Here is a 15388-nt window from a genome sequence, read left to right on the forward strand (position 1 = left end):
ATGCATCAATTATGTTTTCCATGCTGACAGGTCCTTTAAAGTTCAGATATTTTATTTTACCAATGTTCAAATTTTTATTTTTTGTGAATTTTAAGACAACATCCTGCATTGGTCAATATTCTAGACAAACTTTTAATTTTCACTCCCTCACTCCCAATGACATTCAACTGTAAATGTTAGAAGGGATTTTGACAAAACATATAGTGAGAGAAAGGAAGTTATTGAATCTTAAGTGTGGAAATTGTGAGAAACACAATTCAGGGAACATAGTAGTAGGCAGCTATCGATCCCAGGGGATCATGGGTTTGCGCCTCTAGTTCACAAGCCTGGGTGTGAAGATTTGAAGAACTAGCTGTTGCCCCATGCAGCAGGTTCCCCCTCTTCACGTCACTGATGTAGTCCAGGGGAAGGGTAAGCGCTGATACAGCTTGGCACCAGTATCGTCGCAGAGGTTGCCAGAGTGGAGTTGTAAACAACATCAAACTGCCTTAGGGACCCCAGCTCCATATTTCTTCCTTGGTGTTTAGTCCCGTAGCCTTTCCCATGGATGGATATGGCCGCAAGGCAGCGGAGGTTTAAAATCAGAGTTTCCCTTTTTCTAGGCAAGCTGCCGTCCAAGACTCATGAGCCCCACCTGCCTGAAGCAACTGGTTTTGAGGTGCCAGTGGTCGGCCTTTGTCCCATCTCTTGTCAGTAGAAACAGTTCCGCCGGGCTTAGTAGCTAAGCCACATGTGAAGGCCAAAAGATGGGCTTGGTTGTCAGAGGCTGTTAGAGACGCACGCCATTTGGAGCACTTTTTAGGTAATGGGAGCTTATGTCCACTATCACCCAGGCTATGACAACCTTAGGAACCTCAGGGAATATATGCAAGACTTAAGGTGTATCATGTGGGAATTTTAGTACCAATATCTTAGTGATTACAGGCCAAAACACTGATGCAATGTATTCATTTGGTAAGTGCCACAATAGCATATCGAGCTAATGTAATTTATTAGAGCAGGCCTGTCAGTGTTTACCACGTAAAATGAATTTCTGATGGTACAGATTTGTCATGGTGCTGTGAAGTACAGTATAATATTGTATTTAAACACATTGCAATGGAAACAAGATTTTAATACTTTTATAATTGAGCAATAAAAATGGAAGATTCTAGAACTATTCCATCATTAGAGAATCAGTATGATAATTTCAGGCTAAAAACCTACCATCAGACCCGTGTAGGAGAGACCAAGGTCAGTGGGATTGATTTGGGGAAATAATGTGATAGCCTAACTGACTTTCACCCATTCCTAACATTAACCTTGTTAAAAACTAAATTTATATTAGCTGCCCTCCTCTTTGAAGTAGCAAAGTGTGGACTGCGTTATCTTACTTAATCTGTATATATAATGGGACCCCCTAGTCCAAATCTTGAAGCATCATGCTGAACCAAAAACTGAAATACCTGGGAGAGTGAAGGATTTTTAATTAGCCCCTTGCAGCTTTTCCGCGCCTAATCTCTGTTTAAACCCATTTATCCGCATTGGTCATGATTATCTTGACAAGCAGAGCACTGTCAGTTTTACATTTTACATTTTTCATTGATACTTACACCCACTAACTTTCCAGAGGGGCAAATTCCATACATTAATCTTCCTTCTGTGTTTGCTAATGGCTTTGGTTGTCGTTTGATGTGTGGGACCCTGGCTATGTGTTACGGGTGTTGTGAACTCACTGCAAGAACACTATGGGAAGCTAAAAAAGAAATTGCAGGAGCCCTGGCTGAGATACACTGTATGTATCTTCAAGAGTGATAGAGGATGGACAAGGTAAGCTAATGGAAGATAGTCTGAGCTATACATTTGGAAGCATTTGGAAAGACAGTTATCATAACTTTGCACAAGGGAGATTATGCCTCGCAAATCTGATTGTTTTATTTTGAAGGGCAATGAGAGTAGGGCATTAGCCATGGTCTACATGGACTTCAGTAAGGCCTTTGATAAGGTTCTGCAAAATGGCTGCTATGGAAAGTTAGATTACATGGAATTCAGGAAGAGCTAGCCAATTGGAGACAGCTTGCAGGTAGGAAGCAGAAGGTAATGGTGGAAAGTTGTTTTACGGAATAGAGGTCCATGACTAGTGGGTATTTCCTGGAGTTTGGTGCTAGGTCCATTGCTATTTGTCATCTATGCCAATGACTTGGATGAGAATGTACAAGATGTAATTAGTAAGTTTGCAGATGACACTAAAATAGATGGTGTCATTGACTGTAACAGTGGTTTCAGGATTTACAGTGGGATTTTGATCAGCTGGGTAAGTGGGCTGAGGAGTAGCAAATGGAATTTAATTTGGATAAGTGCAAGGTGTATTTTGGAAAGACAGATGGAGGTAGGTCTTTCAGAATGAACTGTAGGGTCCTAGAGAGTGGTGTGGAACAGAAGTACTTAGTACAAGTGCATGGTTCCTTGGAAGTGACATCGCATGTAAAGAAGGCTTTTGGCACACTGGTGTTCATCAGTGAGAGCACTGTGTATGGAAGTTGGTAGATTATAATGTAGGTATATAAGATGTTGGTGAGGCCACATTTGGAATATTGAGTTCAGTTTTGGTCACCCTGCTCTCAGAGAAATATTCCACTAACTGGAAAGAGTATGAAGGAAATTTGTAAGCATGTTGTAAACACAAAATAATCTGCAGATGCTGTTGTCAAAGGAACACTCACAATGCGCTGGAGGAACTCAGCAGGTCAGTCAGCATCAGTTGAAAAGATTAGTCGACGTTTCAGGCCGAAACCGTTCGTCAGAACTGAAGGAGGAACTTTGGGGAGGGTTTCAAGAACGCTGGTAGTTGAAAAAAACAGTAATTTTTAAGACAAAGGGGTGGGGGAGGGGAAGCAGGGAGGTGATTGGCAGGAGAACAATAGTAGAAGGAGGAACAACAGACAGGATCTCCCGGTAGCCACCCACTTCAACTCTGCTTCCCATTCCCATTCAGATATGTCCATACATGGCCTCCTCTACTGCCATGATGAGGCTAAACTCAGGTTGGAGGAGCAACACCTCATATACCGTCTAGGTAGTTTCCAGCCCCTTGGTATGAACATAGAATTCTCCAACTTCTGGTAGTTCCCTCCCCCTCCCTTCCTCTATCCCTATTTCGCATCACCTCCCTCATAGTTCCGCCTCCTGCTATTGTTCTCCTGCCAATCACCTCCCTGCTGCTTCCCCTACCCCACCCCTTTGTCTTAAAAATTACTGTTTTTTTCAACTACTAGCATTCTTCAAACCCTCCCCAAAGTTCTTCCTTCAGTCCTGACGAAGGGTTTCAGCCCGAAACATCGACTAATCTTTTCAACTGATGCTGACTGACCTGCTGAGTTCCTCCAGCGCATTGTGAATGTTCCTTTGTAAGCATGTTTCCAGGACTCAAGGGACTGAGTTATCAAGGGAAGTTTGGCACCATTTGTTGGAACATAAAAAAAATGAAGGTGGTCTTATCAAGGTATATAAAATTGGTGAATTTGGCATAGAATTGGTGAATGTGCCCAGTCTTTCTCAGGATTGCGGAATTAAGAACTAGAGGGCATTGATTTAAGGTGAGAAGGGAGAGATTTAATAGGAATCAGATGGGCAGCTTCTTCACCCATCAAGTGGTCAGTAGATAGAATAAACTGTCCGAGGAAGTTGTTGAGGCAGGTACAATACAATTGTTTGAAAATACTTGGATATGTAAATGGATAGGTGAGATTTCGAGGGATACGGACCAAATACAGGCAAGTATAACTAGCTTAGATGGGAATCTTGGTTGGCAAGACCAGTTAGGCCAAAGAGCCTGTTTCTGTGTGGTATGACTCTCACTGCAGAGATGTGAGCTCGCATTTTAGGTTAGCACTCCAATGTTTCACTGTTGGTGGTGCCATCTTCAGATGAGAGGTTTAATTGAATCAGCCAAATACTTGTAATGGCTACAAACCTAGGAGAGAGGCATATGGTGTTCAAAAGTTCAAAGTACATTTATTATCAAAGTATGCATGCAGCATACAATCCTGAAATTTACCTTCTTCGTAAACAGTCACAAAAGGAAGAACCATGAAACCAACCCGTTAATGAAAAGTATCAAACATCAAACCCCCCCTCCCCACCCGCAAAAAAATTGTGAAAATGGCAACAAAAACACGAAATATATATATAGATACATAATATAATATATATATATATACACACACACAAAATGTATAGGAAATTTACTACCCTGAAGTTCCATACTAAGTCAGACACCATCCTGACTTGAAAGTATATTGTCGAGTTAATATTGGTATTAAAATACCAGAATCCCCCTACTTTTCTACTATAGGACTCACCACTCAACACCACCCTCTCAAGGGCGGCTGGGCTTATGCAATAAATACATCGTTAGCAATGGTGTTCCTTCCCATACAATAATTTACAAAAATATTCCCTGATTATTCATCTGATCCTTCAGTTCTATAAACTTAAATATTGGTAAGATTTTAATCTTTAATAGTGCTAACAGTAGCCTACAACAAACAGTAATTATTTTTATATTTATTGTAATTTGAACTTTGCACATCTAGCAACTGGGTCTCGTTTTACTTGGGATGAAATGTGTGCGTGAGTGTCTGAATAAAGTAACATCTCGTGAGAAACTAACAGTTGTTAGGCTAAGTACAGGATGTAGAATTTAATTTTTTGAGTATCAGCTATTAAAATTAATTTTTTGAATTTATTGTAAGCATTGAAGAGAAAAGTGTAAAAAAGGTGCTTAAACTGGATAGTTCTGAGCTAGGAATTATGTTGAATCTGTGTTCCTTGTTGATAATAAGTTGCTGCATTTAGGTGCAAGGTGTGAATTAATGAAATCGGAGACTGTAGTATTTGAATAGTTGTGTACCATTAAGCCACTAGCACACACATTTATTTCAATATTGACCGAGGAGCTGCCTTTCAATATTTACCATTTTTAAACAAAGATGCCATTTATTGTTGACAATTGTTATTTTGTGTATTCTACTTTGCTGATCAGCAGTCACCTGCCTGCTGAATCAAGAGTAGGAGCTCAAAGGGATCCTTTTTTTAAAAATTTAGCCTGATTTACTTTCATCTGATGCATATTTCTGGAATTGAAGAATTATTTTAATGTTCAGTTATCCAGGTTCTCCTTTTGAATAATTTTTGAAAATCCACTAACTAATTAGAAGCTAGTATTGCTTTTGAAGGTGACACAAGAAGTTGTAATCTAGAGCAAAAAGCAAACTACAGGAACAATTTAGTGGGTCAGGCAGCAACCCTGCAGAAGTCCTTATTTGGGCCTTAAACCCAAAACATTGGCTATCTCTTTGTCGCCAAGTATGCTTTCTGACCCACTGAATTTCTCCTGCAGTTTGCTTTTGGTGATGTGACTTTTTAAAAAAAATTAGTAGCTACTTTGTTTTTACCGTAGGTCAAGATGCTAGCATAAAATAATTTGCAGTCTATTTTTATGTATTTTTCTAAATAGTCTCAACTGTGGCATTTTGTTTTAATATAAAATGTCACATACTAGGTGTGGCAAAAGAAAAGCCAATAAGACAGCTTGAAGCTCCAGTTGACTTAATTGCCAATTCTCAATTATAATTAACTATCAAGTTGTTTGTTAGCAGGACAAAAGATTGCCCTTTGACTGCCAAGTTGTAGGTGTGGTTTTGGCAAGGGTTTTTGGCTGTTCCTCTTTGTCCTAAATGACTGGTTAGTGCTTATTTAAAGGAACATACTCAAACTACTGGAGGAACTCAGCAGGTCAAGCAGCATAATCTAGCCTCCAGCATTTTGTGTGCGTTGCTTTGGATTTCCAGTATCTGAAGACTTCCTCGTGTTTACATATTTATACGGCAAGGAAGCTTTCACTGAGCAGACCTCCTGCTCATTTGGCCATTAAAATGCCATTGAACCCTGATTTGCATGGTGTCAAAATCTTCTGTCTGATTCAAGCAAAAATCTTCCAAACAGAAGTACTGTAGCTTACTTTTAATTCCTTCTCTTATAGAGTTCTACTGAATTAGCATTCCTCCAGCAGTGTTAAAGGCGTAGTTGCTCAAAGTAGGACAATATGTGTCATACAAGTGGTTGTTAGCTTTTACATTGCTGGTTTGTTCCCTGTCTTTACCCTTTTTGTCCTTTGTTAAGTACTCCTGAGACTCCAAGCCATCTACAAAGGTCTTTTTGGCAGAGAAAGGCAGTAAGGTGAATTCAAGTAGCCACAGTAGTGGGATCCAAAATGGCTCATTTGTTCAAGTGAACCTAGGTAACCAGCAATCAGAGATGGCAGAGGGCACACCTAATAAATAGTCCAAATTGTGTATGTGTCCAGTAACGCACAAACCTTCTATGCCCTTGGTCCAGTTTGGGGTTGTCTCCACTGCAATAAAAGCAGTCTAATGAAGAGGACCATAACCTGAAGACCATAAGACATACGAGCAGAATTAGGCCACTAAGTCCATTGAGTCTGCCCCGCCATTCCATCATCGTTGATTTATTACCCTTTTCAACCATGTTCTCCTGCCTTCTCCCCATAACTTTTGACACCCTGACGAATCAAGAACCTATCAACTTCCATCTTAAATATAATAACTTGTCCTCTACAGCTGTTCGTGGCAATGAATTCCGCAGATGTACCACCACCTGGCTAAGAATTTTTTTTCTCGCCTCTGCTCTGAATGGGTATCTCTCTGTTCTGATGCAGTGCCCTCCAATCCGAGACTCACCGACTAAAGGAAATATCCTTTCCATCCAGGTCTTTCAATATTCAATAGGTTTCAATCAGATCCTCCCCTATCCCCCATTCATCTAAACTCCAGTGAGCAGAAGACCAGAAATATCAAACGCTCCTCATATGTCGGACGATGCTGAGGATGTTCTACGAGTCTGTGGTGCCCAGTGCTATCATGTTTGCTGTTGTGTGCTGGGGCAGCAGGCTGAGGACAGCAGACACCAACAGAATCAACAAGCTTATTCATAAGGCCAGTGATGTTGTGGGGATGGAACTGGACTCTCTGACGGTGGTGTCTGAAAAGAGGATGCTGTCCAAGTTGCATGCCATCTTGGACAGTGTCTCTCATCCACTACATAATGGACTGGTTGGGCACAGGAGTACACTCAGCCAGAGACTCATTCCACCGAGATGCAACACTGAGCGTCATAGGAAGTCATTCCTGCCTGTGGCCATCAAACTTTACAACTCCTCCCTTGGAGGGTCAGACACCCTGAACCAGTAGGCTAGTCCTGGACTTATTTCCTGGCATAATTTACATATTACTATTTAATTATTTATGGTGCAACTGTAACAAAAAACAATTTCCCTCGGGATCAATAAAGTATGACTGACTATGACTATATGTTAACCTTTTGATTCCCGGAATCATTCTCATGAACTTCCTCTGGACCCTCTCCAATGCCAGCACATTTTTTCTTAGCTGAAGGGCCCAGACCTGCTCACAAGACTCCAAGTGCAGTCTGACCAATGCCTTATAAAACCTCAGCATTCCATGCTTGCTCTTATATTCTAGTCCTCTTGAATTGAATGTTAACATTGCATTTGCCTTCCTTATCACCGACTCAACCTGCAAGTTGTGGATCCTGCACAAGGACTTCCAAGTCCCTTTGCACCTCTGATTTTTGAATTTTCTCCCCATTTAGAAAATAGTCCACACCTTTATTCCTTCTACCGAAGTGTATGACCATATATTTTCCTACACTTTATTTCATCTGCCACTTTGCCCGTTCTCTTCATCTGTCCAAGTCCTTCTGCAAACTCCCTGCTTCAACACTACCTGCCCCTCCACCTAGCTTTGTGTCATCTGCAAACTTGGCCACAAAGCCATCAATCTGTCATCCAAAACATTGACGTATAATGTGAGCAGAAGCAGTCCAGATACCAACCCCTGCAGAACACCACTAGCCACCAGCAGCTAACCAGAACAGGCTCCTTTTATTACCACTCCTTGCCTCCAGCCAGTCAGCCAAACTTCTATCCATGGTGGTATCTATCCTGTAATACCATGGGTTCTTTTTAAGCAGCCTCATTTGCAGCACCTTGTCAAAGGCGTTCGAAAATCCAAGTAAACTACATCCACTGACTCTCCTTTGTCTATCCTGCCTGTTATTTATTCAAAGAATTTCAACAGATTTATCAGGCAAGATTCCTCTGTAAGAGAACTATACCTACTTTATCATGTGCCTCTAAGTAACCCAAAACCTCATCCTTAATAGTGGACTCCAACATCTTCCCAACCATTGTAGTCAGGCTAATTGGCCTACAATTTTCTTTCTTCTGCCTCTCTCCCTTCTTGAAGAATGAAGTAGTATTTGCAATATTCCAGTCCTTTGGAACCATTCTGGAATCTAGTGATTCTTGAAAGTCATTTAAAAAATATAAAGGAAAGCAAAAGAGACACTGACCAAGCTTTCATAAAATCATGAATAGCAAATAGAAGAATAGCACAATATAGAATAAAATTTAAATACAGCCAAGGATTAGCAGCACTCTGAACAATGTGTGATAGAAATGACAAATAAATTGAGACTGGATATTTAAAAATCTCACATGAGTAATAGCTACAATTATAAGACACATGCTTGGGATTTACACAGGAAGCATTTACATATATTTGATATCTGAAATACAAAATGTATTGACTTTAATTTATAAATTGTTTGCCTGGATAGGGATATAACAACTTAATTGCTTAGCACAAACGTGAAGGTGCCACCATTGATATTAAAGAAGATAGATTAGCTTTACTTATTGCATAAAGTCTCAAACAGCAAAACATATAATGAAATATATCATTTGCATCAATGACCAAGGATGCGCTGAGGGCAAGCTGCAGGTCTCCCCATGCTTCCAGCTCTAACGTAGCATGAGCACAACTTACTAACCCTAACTTGTACATGTTTGGAATGTGAGAGAAAACCAGAGCACCTGGAGGAAACCCATGTGATAAGGGGAAGAACGCACGTACATTTCCTTACAGACAGCACCGTGAATTGAACGCTGATCGTGCTGACCCCGCTACGCTACTATGCCACCCTGATTCTGAGCCATTCCATTGAACCCTACTAAATTCTCAGTATTTTGACTTCCTTATCTAAAAATTAGGTTTCTGTGTTAATCTTACTGTTCTTTGTATGGAGTTGAATTGGTTTAAAGTCAAGCTAGGTGATAATTTAATATGTTAATGATTTGATTATGTAATTGTACATGTGCACTTGGCATACACATCATGGCTTTCATTATGTGCCTGGCTCATTAAAACACGTTCACACCAAATGGTAAAATGAAGCCAGAAACAAATTAAAGGATTGAGACAACAGGAATTCTGCAGATGCTGGAAATTCAAGCAACACACATCAAAGTTGCTGGTGAACACAGCAGGCCAGGCAGCATCTCTAGGAAGAGGTACAGTCGACGTTTCAGGCCGAGACCCTTCGTCAGGACTAACTGAAGGAAGAGTTAGTAAGAGACTTGAAAGTGGGAGGGGGAGGGGGAGATCCAAAATGATAGGAGAAGACAGGAGGGGGAGGGATGGAGCCAAGAGCTGGACAGGTGATTGGGAAAGGGGATATGAGAGGATCATGGGACAGGAGGCCCAGGGAGAAAGACAAGGGGGGAGAACCCAGAGGATGGGCAAGGGGTATAGTCAGAGGGACAGAGGGAGAAAAAGGAGAGTGAGAGAAAGAATGTGTGTATAAAAATAAATAACGGATGGGGTACGAGGGGGAGGTGGGACATTAGCGGAAGTTAGAGAAGTAGATGTTCATGCCATCAGGTTGGAGGCTCCTAGACGGAATATAAGGTGTTGTTCCTCCAACCTGAGTGTGGCTTCATCTTTACAGTAGAGGAGACCATGGATAGACATGTCAGAATGGGAATGGGATGTGGAATTAAAGTGTGTGGCTACTGGGAGATCCTGCTTTCTCTGGCGGACAGAGCGTAGGTGTTCAGCAAAGCGGTCTCCCAGTCTGCATCGGGTCTCATCACTATATAGAAGGCCACATCGGGAGCACTGGACGCAGTATATCACCCCAGCCGATTGAGACAATTTTTTATGGACTTGACTGTTCATCTGGCTAGCTGAGGCTGTAATATTTTCATACATCATCAAGATATATTTTGTCAAATTTGAGTTTTAAAAATGCAGTAGTGCACACCACACTAAATTACAGACTGGTCTATTTTAAGATAATTTAGTAAAGCAAACCAAATAAGTTTCATAGAGATCACGAACTCCACTGGAAGACATATAGTCTGCAAGTTAAAATTATAAACGCAATTCTCAGCTAACCTCTTGCCTGCGCTACAGTGGATTGTGTGGCATTCTCAAATAATGTGTAAATTCCTCATAAATCAAGTTAACCAATTGTAGGTCATTTTACCAATCCTTTCCAGGTTAAGAAGCACTAATCAGGAATTTGAACCAGGCACTTATAAAGAGTTCTTTGCTGTGTGTGTTTGGTGTGTTTCTTTGCTAATTTCACAGTATTCTGCCAGGAATTAGGACGATATTAGTTGAAATTTAGCACATCAAGAAAAAATGGAATGTAATTTTCATGCATCCTGCTTGTAACCTTATTTCTTTATCTCAGTTTGTAGTCTTATTTTTGTCATTGCTTCCTTCAACCATTCAGGAATTTCATTTCACAATTTGTTTCTATTGGTTATTATGTTCCTAAACATAATATAATATACTTCCTGCAATGTGGGAGTAACCCAGTAAAAGAAATGCATTCTTTTAGTTATTTATAGAGTGGGCTGGTATTTTTGGAATGAGATTGATCAAGGAAGCTATTGACTCTTCAGTATTTCAGGTATTCATTTCAAACACATCTAAATTTAAAAGTTAATTTAAGGACCATCACTTTGTTTGTTACAAGAGTATACTAAAATGTAATCCTGTTCTGTGATTTCAGTTCCTGAGAATTTAGCTTTTAAAAAATTAAATGCCTAGTAAAAATTCGGTGTAAAATATGATGCATTGATATATTGTACAACAGGGAAGGACCAACAGTGAGGATTTGATTCTACTTTGTGAAAATCGGATTGTTTACACTTTCACCCATAATGTCCAGTTTTGTAGAAACAATTAATCAGATATATTGTCAAAGATCCATTTTAAAAATGAGGCTTTAGATTAAAAAGATGGAAGATATTATGTAAGACGCATAAGCTTTTCTTTGACCAGGTTTTTACATATTAAAAAAATATGAAGGCCTTTGTAAGCTGTGGAGCAACTAACGGAAAAGCAATAGAAGGTGAAAGTACTGCACCTGCACAGAACCCGAAACCTGGACAGTGTTATAATTGGGCAAACAACAGTCACTATATGTGATAGAAAAGACAAATTAGTTGTTAGCAACACTCACAACACGCAAGAGGAACTCAACAGGTCGGGCAGCATCCATGGAAACGATCAGTCAACGTTTCGGGCCGGAACCCTTCGTCAGGACCGTTGCTAGTCGTTAGTTGTTAGTTTGAGTGTAGCCCATTCTTCAGAACCTAAATATAGTGGATAGTATTATACATTCAGGAAAAGGAGGTGAAAATATATGTCTAAGTATTTTATAAATGGCTGATATAGAGCTGGACAAGGGAACACTAGTTAAGAATTGGAGAGAAACATTAAGACAATAAAAAAAGGATATTTAGATAGGGAGGTGAATGTTTAAAATTAAGCTGTTTTAAAAGGAAACCAGTTATAGTTTCTGAAATAATTGTTCAGATAAGAATGCTGATTTCTTCAGCAAAAATTTTGGGTTTATACAGGAGCCCCATGGAAGTATTATTGGCCTTAAAATAACACCTTTGCACAGATGATGGGAACAAATATTTGTTTTAAGGAGTGTCCTAGTGGAGGACAGGAAGTTGGAGAGGCAGACGGTGAAGTGAAGATACAACTGCCAGTAGGAGGTGCAAATGGAGGCAAAGTGAGAGTGATGTTGAGTTCTCCAAGGTTTATTAGCTAAGGAAAAATATAATATTATTCTCATGGTTTTCATGACCTTTGTTGAAGCATAATAAAGGAAAGTGAAGTGTATTGTCCTATGCACAGGTACATGTCTGCATAGGTGCAGTCTGTAGTTCTAACACAGGAACACAGCACACATACTGTAAGTAGAATTCAGAAGGAAAATGTAATTATAATATATGCAATTTTTACAAGATAAAACAATTAGAACAAAAGAAATGTCTGTTCTATTGCAAAATGGTCAAAGTGTTCTTGGTGTTGCTAAATTATTGTGATTAAGATTTTGCTGGGTGGTTCAAAAACCAAATGGTTGTAGGGAAGTAGCTGTTCTTGCACATGGTGGTGTGGAATTTCAGGCTTCTGTACTTCCTGCCCAGTGATAGCTGAGAAAGGATGACATGGCCAAGATAGCAGGGACCTTTGATGACAGATGTTGCTTTCTTGAAGCAGCCCATCCTATTGATGTGGGGGGAGGGGATGTGTCCACGATGCATTGGCCAGAATCTCAACTCACTGCAACTTCTTATGTTCCTGTACATTTGAATTGCCATACCAGACCATGATGCAGCCAGTCAGAATGCTTTCAGCAATACAGACATCCCACCCTGCAAAAACTCATTTCAGGGAGGTAGCACCATCAGTTTGCAGGAGACTTCCGGGTGAGGTGGGATGTCTGCAATAGAGTAGCTCCTTAGCGGCTAGCCAGCTAGTTTAAATAACATTAGCTATGCTAATGAACGAATGACACCTGTTAAACTCACCTCAACATGTCTTTTACATTTTAACCCACCATGGGCAATAGAAGAGTCACTGTTGCAAACAGCACAGTGAGCAACGCTCTCATTATTTTTGACCCCTATTAGGCAGGGGTACACTTTAGTGTAGTCTGGGGTGACGTACGATTTATATTTTCTTTTTTTTGGAACACTCTCCCATGGCGCGCGCACGTGCGCGCTCTCTCTCTCTCGCTTTCTCCCTCGCTCGCGCGCTCTTGTTTTCTCTCTCGCTGGCGCACTCTCGCTTTCTCTCTCGCTTGCTTGCTCTTGCTCTCTCTCGTGGTCGCTCTCGCGCTCACTCGCTCGCTTTCTCTCAAAAAAATTGATTTCCGTGACATTGTATATAATTTGCGGGCATCAGGGAGCCACTATTAATATGCGAGAGACTCCCGGAACTTCCGGGAGAGGTGGGATGTCTGGCAATACATCTGTAGGGGCTTGTTAGAGTGTTTGATGATCAGCCAAACTTTCTTAATCTCCAAAGAAAGTAAAGATGCTGGGATGCTTTCTTTATGATTGCATTTATGTGCTAGGCACAGGACAAGCTATCCGATATGTTAATGGTTGGGAATATAAAGCTGCTGAATGCCTCCACCACTGATCTCCCAATGTAGACTGGCGCATTGTTCGCCTTCCCTTTCCTGAAGTCAATCAGCTCTTTAGTTTTGCTGATCTTGAGCAAGAGGTTTTTGCGGGACCAATCAACCACGTGATCTACAGTATCAGAATCAGGTTTGATGTCACTGATATATGTTGTGTAATTTGTTGTTTTGCAGCAAACTACAATATATAACTACAAACTATAAACTACAATAAGAAGTGTATATAAAAAAATAACTAAGTAGTGCAAAAAGAGAGGGGGAAAAATACCGAGGAAGTGTCCATGGGTTCATTGTCCATTCAGAAATCTGATGGCGGAGGGGAAGAAGCTGTTCCTGAAACATTCAGGCTTCTCACTTCAGTAAGCTGACTCACTACCCCTTGCGATTTATCTAACAACAATGGAGCCACCAGTTAATTTGAACATGAGAGCAGGTTCCTAAGCACACAGCCTTGAAGTGAAGACAATCAGCAAGAAGGAGCTGACAATCTTCACTTGTTGCTGAAGAAGTTAAGTATTCAGTTGCTAAGGGAGGTGCAGGTGCTCAGCTCTTGAAGCTTAATGATGAGTTTGGGTGGGATAATTGTGTTGGAACACTGAGCTATAATCAACAAGTAGCAGCCTGTCATACAAGCTCCTGTTGGTAGGCAAACTGAGGTGGATCTAGATCATCTGTGAGGCAGGATTTGATTCATGGCATGATCAACCTCTCAAAGCCCTGCATTAAGGTCGATGGAAGTGCCACTAGATAGTAGTCATTGAGACAAGTTACCATACTCTCCTTGTACACTAGTACAACAGAGGCAGATGAGAACCTCAGAATGCAGAAGCAAAGGGTTGAATGTTTCCATAAATACTCTAGCCAGTAGATCTGCACAGATCTTTCATTCTCAGTCACAAGCACCATCTGGACCAGATACCTTTCGTGAATTCACCCACTTGAAGGATGTCCAGAGGTGGCTTCAGAGACTGAAATTACAAGGTCTGTGGAGATGTGGTGGCTCATGAATATATCATAGTTCTCCCTACCAAAATATACATAAAATACATTGAGCCAAAGTGGAAGTGATTGGTCATCGACACTTATGCTACCTGATCTCACTTTGTAGGAAGAAGGCAGTAATAGAAGATCAGAGTGGAAGTATTAGATTATGTTATACTTAGGACCCATGTGGTCTCCCTGGCTAGTCTGATATTAGATAACATCATAGTTGGCAAATAAACTCTTCTCAGGCTTCTGGCCAGGCACAGGTATAGATTTTAACTAACATTTCGATGACAAACTCTGCCATCTTCATTAGGAATGATGCCTGGGTATGTCTGTTCCAGTGGCATTTATAACCCCTATCATCTGTCCTTCCTGATTGGTTAGTCCTCATCCAGTCAGGGTTCCGCTGTCCCACCTTGTTTACAATTGAATTCCATTTCTTACTTTGCCTTTGTTAAAATTCTTTTTCTCTAGTTTTATTTCAGTGGCTTCTTTCACCAGGCAGTCCCAAAAGCCCTTGGTGTGGCACAGTAGTTTTGTGCTGTTGAAATCAATCCTATGGCCATTGCGAATGCAATGTTCTGCTACCCCCGATTTCTCTGGGTAACCCAAATAGATACATCTCCTATGCTCCTTGTTGCAGGTTTCCACCTTGCGGCCCACCTGGCTGATATACACTGCTCTGCATTTACAGAAAACTGACTGGAGGGACGAACAACGGGGGTATAAATACCCCCGGACTAGACATGTCCAGGCATCATCTCTGATGAAGGTGGCAGAGCTTGTCATCGAAAGTCAGTTAAAATTGATACTTGTACCTGGCTGGAAGCCAAGAAGAGTTTATACACTGGGAAAGCACTAGATCCTTTTTTTTTTACATTATATTTGGTTTCACTGGCATCATTCAAGCTCTGTCTTTTCCCAGCATTGACTGGTTATCACATAATATCTGATATGTATTTTTGTACGAGCAATTTGCGGCCAGTTGCCATTTTGTTGAGGTTAGTGTGATAGCCCATGAATC

The 15388-nt window shown here is 40.7% G+C and overlaps 1 protein-coding gene across 5 annotated transcripts in view; it reads left to right on the forward strand.

Moving 5' to 3' along the window:
* The window catches only part of LOC140196435 (diacylglycerol kinase delta-like), a 180100-nt gene that overhangs the window by 68121 nt on the left and 96591 nt on the right, over positions 1 to 15388 (forward strand). The gene's annotated exons all lie outside the window — the stretch shown is intronic.

The sequence above is a fragment of the Mobula birostris genome, chromosome 4, assembly GCF_030028105.1.
Source record: "Mobula birostris isolate sMobBir1 chromosome 4, sMobBir1.hap1, whole genome shotgun sequence".
Taxonomy (NCBI): Eukaryota; Metazoa; Chordata; class Chondrichthyes; order Myliobatiformes; family Myliobatidae; genus Mobula; species Mobula birostris.